We start from the raw sequence: 8,337 nt of genomic DNA, 5'->3' as shown, positions 1-8,337 counted from the left end.
TGAGAAATGAAAGAGATAGTGGACATGGCAGGATATAGGTGTTTACTCTCATGGTAGGTGTTTTGTGCAAAGTCCATATGGAGGTGGGATTCCCCTTTGACAGAGGGGTTCTTCAAGTATTCCTATTGGATGATATTGTTCTAATTGCATCAAACCCCAGAATGCTACAGAGTCTCCCTAGTGAAATCTATGGACATCCAAAAGAATTCAGCTCAGTCACAGAGGAAAAACAAAGTGGAAAAAGATGACATATTCTCCAGGTTATGACATACAATTAAGTGATCAGTCCTTTGAGTTATTAATTCAGTATAAGCATTTTGGCAATGGACAACACAAGACATCGAGATAAACTTAGATTTGAAAAGGAGAAAGATTCATTTTTATAAAACATTAATATTATGTTAATAGAGGACAGGTCATGGGGGTGAGAGGTTACAGATGGAAAGTCCAAGTGCAACATTGGCACCATGAATTCCACCAAATATTAAAAAAGCCAGGGAAATACCTGCAGTCCTCTGAGTAGACCTTAGGAAATTACACAGACAAGAACTGCTCAGGATGAAGCCATATCGTGAGTGGCAATCTGCACTGGTGGAGGGTATAGCCATGTTGACAAGATTACAGAGCTATTGAAGTATAAAAATATTATACAGTATACACAAATGAACAGAGTGATATCTTTTTTAGAATCTTTTTTTTCTAACAGAAACAAGCATGGTTTACATTGTTAAGTTTAAAGAAGAAATTCTTGATTGGGTAGGAGTCAGGGAAGACATGATCCTATTGAAGTGAAATTTGGAAATTTGTTCTTTATTGGGTTTGTTTAGGGAGAAGAGTTTTTTTCAGTTTGAAGGTGCAAGGAGGAGACAGAAAGTAGCTGGAATTCTTCTCAAATTATATAAATGGTTCTATTTTCAGACTCTACTATTTTCAATTGTCTCTTTCAGGGTATAGAAAAAATAATAGCAACTGTCAAGTTGTTTGCTATCTCAGACCGATAGTTTGGGAATTTTTTTGGTTTGCAGTTCAAAACTACTTGTGATAATGCTTTGAGCCCTGCCCACTGAGTTCTCTTCCCTTCAGCTTAAATGAGTCAGAATTTATCAGTCAATCTCACATTGTCGGGAGAAGAAATTTCTTAAAATAGAAAGTATTAAGATGTCAAGAGGGCACCTAATGACAAATAGCAGAAAACACATCACATGCATCAATAATTCAAGCCACCTCTTCTCACACTCATCATTCCCAGACTTCAGGTGAATAAACTGAGTCTACTAAAGAATGGCTGTAATAAAACTGTTCTCAGTTTATAGAGGCAGGATTGGTATGATAGGATTTACTGAGATGACCGACTACTCACAGTGCTTTGCCTCAATGGTTGGGAGAGATGTATTTCATTCCACCAAAGGGGAGAATCCTCCAGGATCTTGTGGGTGCTGTGCCTCACACAAAACATGCTATCTCTTGTGTTTTGTGTTATACTGAATCTTCAGGTCTACCTGGGAGAAATACAGACATAACCCTTAGGTGTATGATAGGTAGGAACAGGGAAATCTCAGTAACTATTAGTCCTAAATAGTCAAGAAGACCTGAGTTCAAGTCCAGCATCAGATGTTCACTAGCTATGTGACCCTGGGCAAGTCACTTAACCTCTGTCTGACTCATTTTCCCCATCTGTAAAATGAGGAATTAAATAAAAGCACCTACCTCACAAGGCTGTTGCAATGTAAATGAGATAATATTTACAAAGGGCTTCATAAACCTTAAAGGCACTGGATTTTCTTTTGCAACATGACCAGTATGGAATTATGTTTTGCATGACTGAACATGCATAAGTTTTATCAACTTGTTTTCCGAAGGAGGGAGAAAATAATTTGGAACTTGCAATTTTAAAAAATGAATGTAAAAATGGGGCAGCTAGGTAGCATAGTGAATAGAGCACTAGCCCTGGAGTCAGGAGGACCTGAGTTCAAATCTGGCCTCAGACACTTGACACTTACTAGCCATGTGACCTTGAGCAAGTCACTTAACCCCAATTGCCTTGCTTATCCCCTTGCAAAAAAAAAAGAATGTTAAAAATTATTACGTGTAATTGAAAGAATAAAATAAAATTCACTAAATGATTTTCCTATAGTGCAAGTCCAATTATGTCACCCACTAAATCCCTACTCAATAAACTCCAGTGACTCATTATTCCCTCTGGGAGCAAAAACAAACTGCTCTGTTTAGCATTCAAAGCTTTTCACAACTCCCCCCCCCCACCTTTCCAGCCTTCTTATATCCTTACTCCCCAAAATGTACTCTTTGATTGAGTGACACTGACCTCCTGGCTGTTCCCCTAACAAGACACTCCATCTCTTGGCTCCTGGCTTTCTCTCTGCCAGTCCTATATGCCCAGAATGCTCTCCATCCTCTCTTCAGACTACTGACCTCCTTGGTTTCCTGGGAGTCCCAACTAAAAATCCCACCTTCTACAGCAAGCCCTTCCCATCCCCTCTTAATTCCAGGGTGTTACTCCTGTTGATTATTTCCTATTTGTCCTATCTAGCTTGTTTGGTATGTATTTTCATGTTGTCTCTTCCATTAGACTGTGAGCTCCTCGAGGGTATTTGACCTCTTTTTGTATCCCCAGTTCTTAGCGTAGTGGCTAGCACATAGTAGGTGTTTAATAAATGTTTATTGATTGATTACTATAAATGCTAGCTATTATTATTATTAATGGCTAGACTACCAGGTTTGTATCCCAAAGATATCATAAAAAAGGGGAAAGGATCCACTGTACAAAAATATTTATAGCAGCTCTTTTTGTGGTGGCAAAGAATTAGACTTTGAGGGGATGTCCATCAACTGGGCAATGGCTAAACAAGTTATGGTATATGAATGTATTGTGGTATAATAAATGATGAGCAGGCAGATTTCAGAAAAACTTGAATCTACATGAACTGATGCAGAGTGAAGTGAGCAGAACCAGAACAGTATACATAGTAACAGCAACATCATGCAATGATCAACTGTGATAGACTTGGCTCTTCTCAGTAATACAATGATCCAAGACAATTCCAAAAGACTCATGACGGAAAATGCTATCCACATCCAGAGAAAGAACTATGGAATCTGAATGCAGAGCGAAGTACACTATATTCTCATATTCTCTCTGTCTCTCTCTCTCTTTTTCTCCCTCTGTTTTTCCCTTTTGTTCTGATCCTTGTTTCACATGACTGATGTGGAAATATGTCTAATGTAATTCTATGTGTATAGCCTATGTCAGATTTTTGCTGTCTTGGGGAGGAGGGAGGAAAAGGAGGGAGGGAGAAAACTTTGGAACTCAAAATTCTTATAAAAGCAAATAAAAATAAATAAATGCATTTTTAAAAGAGTTGTCATTTTGAAAATTGCCAACTAATATGCTAATTTCTCTTTGACAAACAAATCTTACAAAAGTGAATTTTGAAAATTACCTTTACATGTCATTGGAAAAAATAAAATACTATTAAGTGGAAAAAAATAAAATATTATTGGTAACTAGAAAACTGGTCTTGGAATCATAAAGACCTGGGTTCAGATTCTACTTCTGATACCTATTGACTGTGTGACTGAGAAAGTCACTTCACCTCTGAGTGTTCTAGGTCAGTGAAGTCAGGGATGCTAGTAAACCATTCATAAAGATCCCTCCTGTCCTATATTAACTCAGAAAACCACATAGGAACATTATCTATGTTCTATTGTATTTTTATGTTGTTATACATTTCCCATTTACACTTGAATTGGGTCTGGGCTACATTCAGCAGTACTGTGGCAGCAATGTGTGCTGCAGCTCCCTCCCTTCTCCCCCCATTCTCTTCTTTCCTCCATACTTGACCCTCCTGCTTAAGTTTCAGAGGTGATGCACACCTGTGAAATAGAAGACATTTTCTCATTTGAGAGTTTTTATTTTTATTTTTAAGCAATCGGGGTTAAGTAACTTGCTCAAGGTTACAGGGCCAGTTATTTCTGGGTGTGGTGCTGAGTGTTTGAGCCGGGGATTCGATCTCCAGGTCGTCCCAACACTGAAGCAGGTGCTCTTACTCGCTGAGCCACCTGGCCGCCCCTAAGCAATTGGGGTAACTGCTCAAGGTTACACGGCCAGGTGTTTCTGGGTGGGTGCTAAGTGTCTGAGCCCGGGATTCGATCTCCAGGTCTTCTCAACACTGGAGCCGGTGCTCTTACTTGCTGTGCTATCTGGCCGCCCCTGAGAGTTTCTTAATTATATCTCAGGTCTAGTCCCTCTTCCTAGTCCTTTCATATTTAAAAAGCTGTCTTTACAAAGCGTTTTCCTCACCAGAATGCCATGGTACTAAGTAGGTTAGTGTAAGTTGTCTTGACCCCATTTTACAAAGAATGACCTTGAGGCTCTGACTTCCCCCAAAAGCCATAGCAGAAAAACACATATCTGAGCCTGGCTTCCAGCCAAGGTCTTCTTATCAAAATAAAATATTATTTCTTCCTTAGATTCAATCAATCATCACACATTTATTAAGTATCTATTATATGCTGGGGCAGGGCTACTTCTTGGGTATACAAAGACTAAAATTTTGAAGCCCCTGAGCTTGACAATTTTACAATCTGGCTGAGAGATGTAAAATCTACCTCTATGAACACTGAAAATAGGCATGAAATTGAGACAAGACAGTTTGAGGTGGAAGGCATGGCATGCATTCCAGACATGAGGGACAGCCTATGTAAAGAAGATTAAATGCCTATGGTTTAGGAATTCAGAGATGCAAAAACAAGACAAAAACAAAAACTTCCCAAATGACCCATTTGACTCCATCTTTCTCTTTTGCCCAAGACCAGTCCTACAAGGTCATTTTGGTTCTCTTGACCCCTTTCCATTATTTTTAAAATAAATTTATTTTTATTTATACCCTTTTCCATTATATTGGAAGTTCTTAACTTAGGTCCACAGACCCTTCCCCCTACAGAGGTCCATGGTAGATTTCAGGGGGCCTGTGAATTTGGATGAATAAAAATTACATCTTTATTTCAATATAATCAGTTTTCTTTGTCATCCTGTATACTTTATTGTATGCATTAATAAAACGTGGTTCTGAGAAGGGGTCTGTAGGCTTCACCTGATTGTGAAAGGGGTTTAGGATACACGCAAAAAGAGATGAAACCCCTCTTTAGATCATTGGGAAATACTTGTAGGTTGTTCACGTACCTTTTCTGTTGTCAGCTCTATGTTGTTTCTGGGCATCAATTCACCCTCAGTCTCCTACTTTCATAATCCCTCAGTCTCTCCTCCAAGTTGGGAAAAAACAAAAACCATTTCCCATTTGCTGACCAGAAGCTTTATATGTATGGGATTCCCATCCCTCAGCAGAGCATAGGGGGTATTGGGAAATCAGGAGTCATAGTAAAATTTCTTTAAAATTGTTTTTCTTCTCTATCAAATGCATATCCGATCCCTCCTGAAGAAGATAGTTTTCTAAGAGTCCAGAAGATTAGCCATTCCTTTGCCAAATGCTAACCAAACCCAGCTGAGTGCCCTGAGAGGGCCCTTTGGTGGGTGTAACCCAGGTGTTTTGCACTAATGTTTATGCCAATAGCAGCCCATGATACACATGAAGAAGCCCAGCTGGAGATGCTGTGTGAGGCCTGGATGGCTGGAAGCCAGAGAAGGTCTGCAGGCCACTACTCAGGAGGGCTTTAGATGCAGGGAGGATGTTGGTGAAGAGACCAAGCCCCCAGATCATACTCTTTGAGAACTAAAAAGGACTATGAGGCTCTCAATGGTCTTTTCAACCCTATGCCCAAGGGCATGCCATTCCAATGACACTAAGGAATGATAGAATATAGGAGTTCAATTCAATACAGCAAAAATGTATTGTGTCAAATCTGTATAAGGCAGTGTACTTAGATGATGCAGCTAGGTGCTGGAGAGGATAGAGTTCAGGGCCTGGAGTCATGAAGACTTATCTCCCCAAGTTCAAATCTGTCCTCAGACACTTACTAGCTGTGTGATCCTGGGCAAGTCACTTAACCCTGTTGCCCTCAGTTCCTCATCTATAAAATGAGATGGAAAAGGACATGGCAAACCACTCTAGTGTCCACCTAGAAAATCCCAGTTGGGGGTCACCAAGAGTCAGACAGGACTGAAATGACTGAACACCAACAACTATACTTGGAGAGACAGTGAGGTATAGGGTGGTGGGTAAAGTGTCAGATTCAAAGACAAGGAAGACCAGGTTCAAATCCCATCTCTGATTCTCACTAGTTCACGTGGCCTTTGGCAAGTCAGAATGGCTCAGAGACTCAGTATCTTCATCTATAAAATGGGTAACCATGTAACCCAAGGGTTAACCTCAGAGGATTGTCATGGGGCTTAAAAAAGAGCATAGATCAAAGTACTTTGCTAACTTTAAAATGCTATATATGTGTAAGTTATCACTATCATTGTTGACGGCTATGTGCTAGACAAAGAAACAGTGTTTGGGCTTGCTAAACAAATACTGAATACAAACATTGTCATTTGCATTTTTAAAAATAAATTTTATTGGTATCTGGTGTTTCTACTCCTCATTTTCCTCTCTCAACCCCCCCCTCCCATATTCAATCTGTTGCCAAGGCCTGTCAATTTTACCTTTATAACATCTTTTGTATATGCCTCCTCTTACCTTCTCTCCTTCTGTCCCTGGTGCTGACCTTTATCACCTTCACTTGGACAATCACAATAGCCTGTTGATGCATCTGTTGGACTCACCTTTCTTTCTGCTCTAGTCCATTCTCCACTCAACTGTTGAAATGATTTTCCTAGAGCTCAAGTCTGACCATATCACACCCCCTTCCCAATCAACTCTAGTGGTTCCTTATCACCTCCATATATATATATATATATACATAATATAGTATGTAATAATATGAATAATAAAATAAATATTAAAATCCTCTGGCATTCAAAGCCTTTCAAAATCTGACCTCCCGGTACATTTTGAGTCTTTTTACAACTCCTCGCTCACTCCTCAGCCCAACATATGCTATCCAATCCAGAAACACTGACCTCCTTGTAGATGCTTTCACAGGACACTCCATTGCTAGACTCCTGGCATTTTCCCTGGCTGTTTGTCCCCCATGCATGGAATGCTCCCCTTTCTTATCTCTGTGTTTCCTTTGAGTCCCAGCTAAAATCCTATCTTCTACTGGAAATCTCTTCTGATCCCCCTTAATTCCAGTGCCCTCCCTCTGTTGATTATTCCAATTTATCTTGTATATTACATAGTTGTTTGCATGTTGTCTCCCCATTAGACTATAAGTTCATCGAGGACTTAGCACAGTGGTTGGAACATAGTAGGCGCTTAATATTGTTTATTGATTGAGAGTTTGTGTTTTAAGCTGGAAGGGACTTTGTTCAGTTACTTTAGTCATGTTTGACTCTCTGTGACCCCTATTTGGAGGTTTTCTTGGCAGAAATACTGGAATGCTTTGCCATTTCCTTCTCTCACTCTTTTATAGATGAAAAACTCAGGGGAACAGGGTGTACATATATACATACATATATGTATACATATATATACACACACATATGCATGTATATGTTTTCTTTAGTAATGCTATGTATTTTATTTTATGCATTTAAAAATGTTATTCTGGGAGTGGTTAGGTGGCACAGTGAATAGAGCACTGGCCCTGAAGTCAGGAGGATCTGAGTTCAAATCCAGCCTCAGACACTTAACACACACAAAAAAACTAGCCATGTGACCTTGGGCAAGTCACTTAACCCCAACTGCCCTCCCAAAAAAAAGCAAAAAAAAAAGTTTTTTCAAATGTTATTCTAAGAAGTCCAGACAATTTACCCAATTGCCAAAGTGGGGCTATAATACAAAAGGCTAAGAACCCCAGCTCTAGATTTAAGAGCCCCAAAGATTTAAAGAGTACCTGTTCTTAAGGAACCAAAAATAGAATGGGGGTAGCTGATGGGGAAGAGGATAAAGACTAACACTCCTGAACATACACAGGAAACATATTTATAAACACAAGTGTGTATGTGTATGTGTGCCTGTGTGTGTGCGTGTGCGTGTGTGTGTGTGTGTGTGTGTGTAAGACACTGGTGGTGACATCAGAAAGAGGGAGGGAAATGATAGGGTTGAACATCAGATTCAATTCAACAAATATTTATTATAATTATGGCTTATGTATATGTATATATATATGTGTGTATATATATATATATAATATGGTGCTATTTGCTAGGCACAATGCTTAATGCTTCACAGTCATTATCTTATTTAGTCCTCATAATGACCTTAAGAGGTTGGTCTTGTTACCATTTTACAGATGAGGAAACTGAAGCAAACAGGT

Source organism: Petaurus breviceps, unplaced genomic scaffold (genome assembly GCF_028583685.1).
Source record: "Petaurus breviceps papuanus isolate PSGF00001 unplaced genomic scaffold, PetGlider_PUasm1.0 126, whole genome shotgun sequence".
NCBI lineage: Eukaryota > Metazoa > Chordata > Mammalia > Diprotodontia > Petauridae > Petaurus > Petaurus breviceps.
This window is presented reverse-complemented; position numbering follows the sequence as displayed.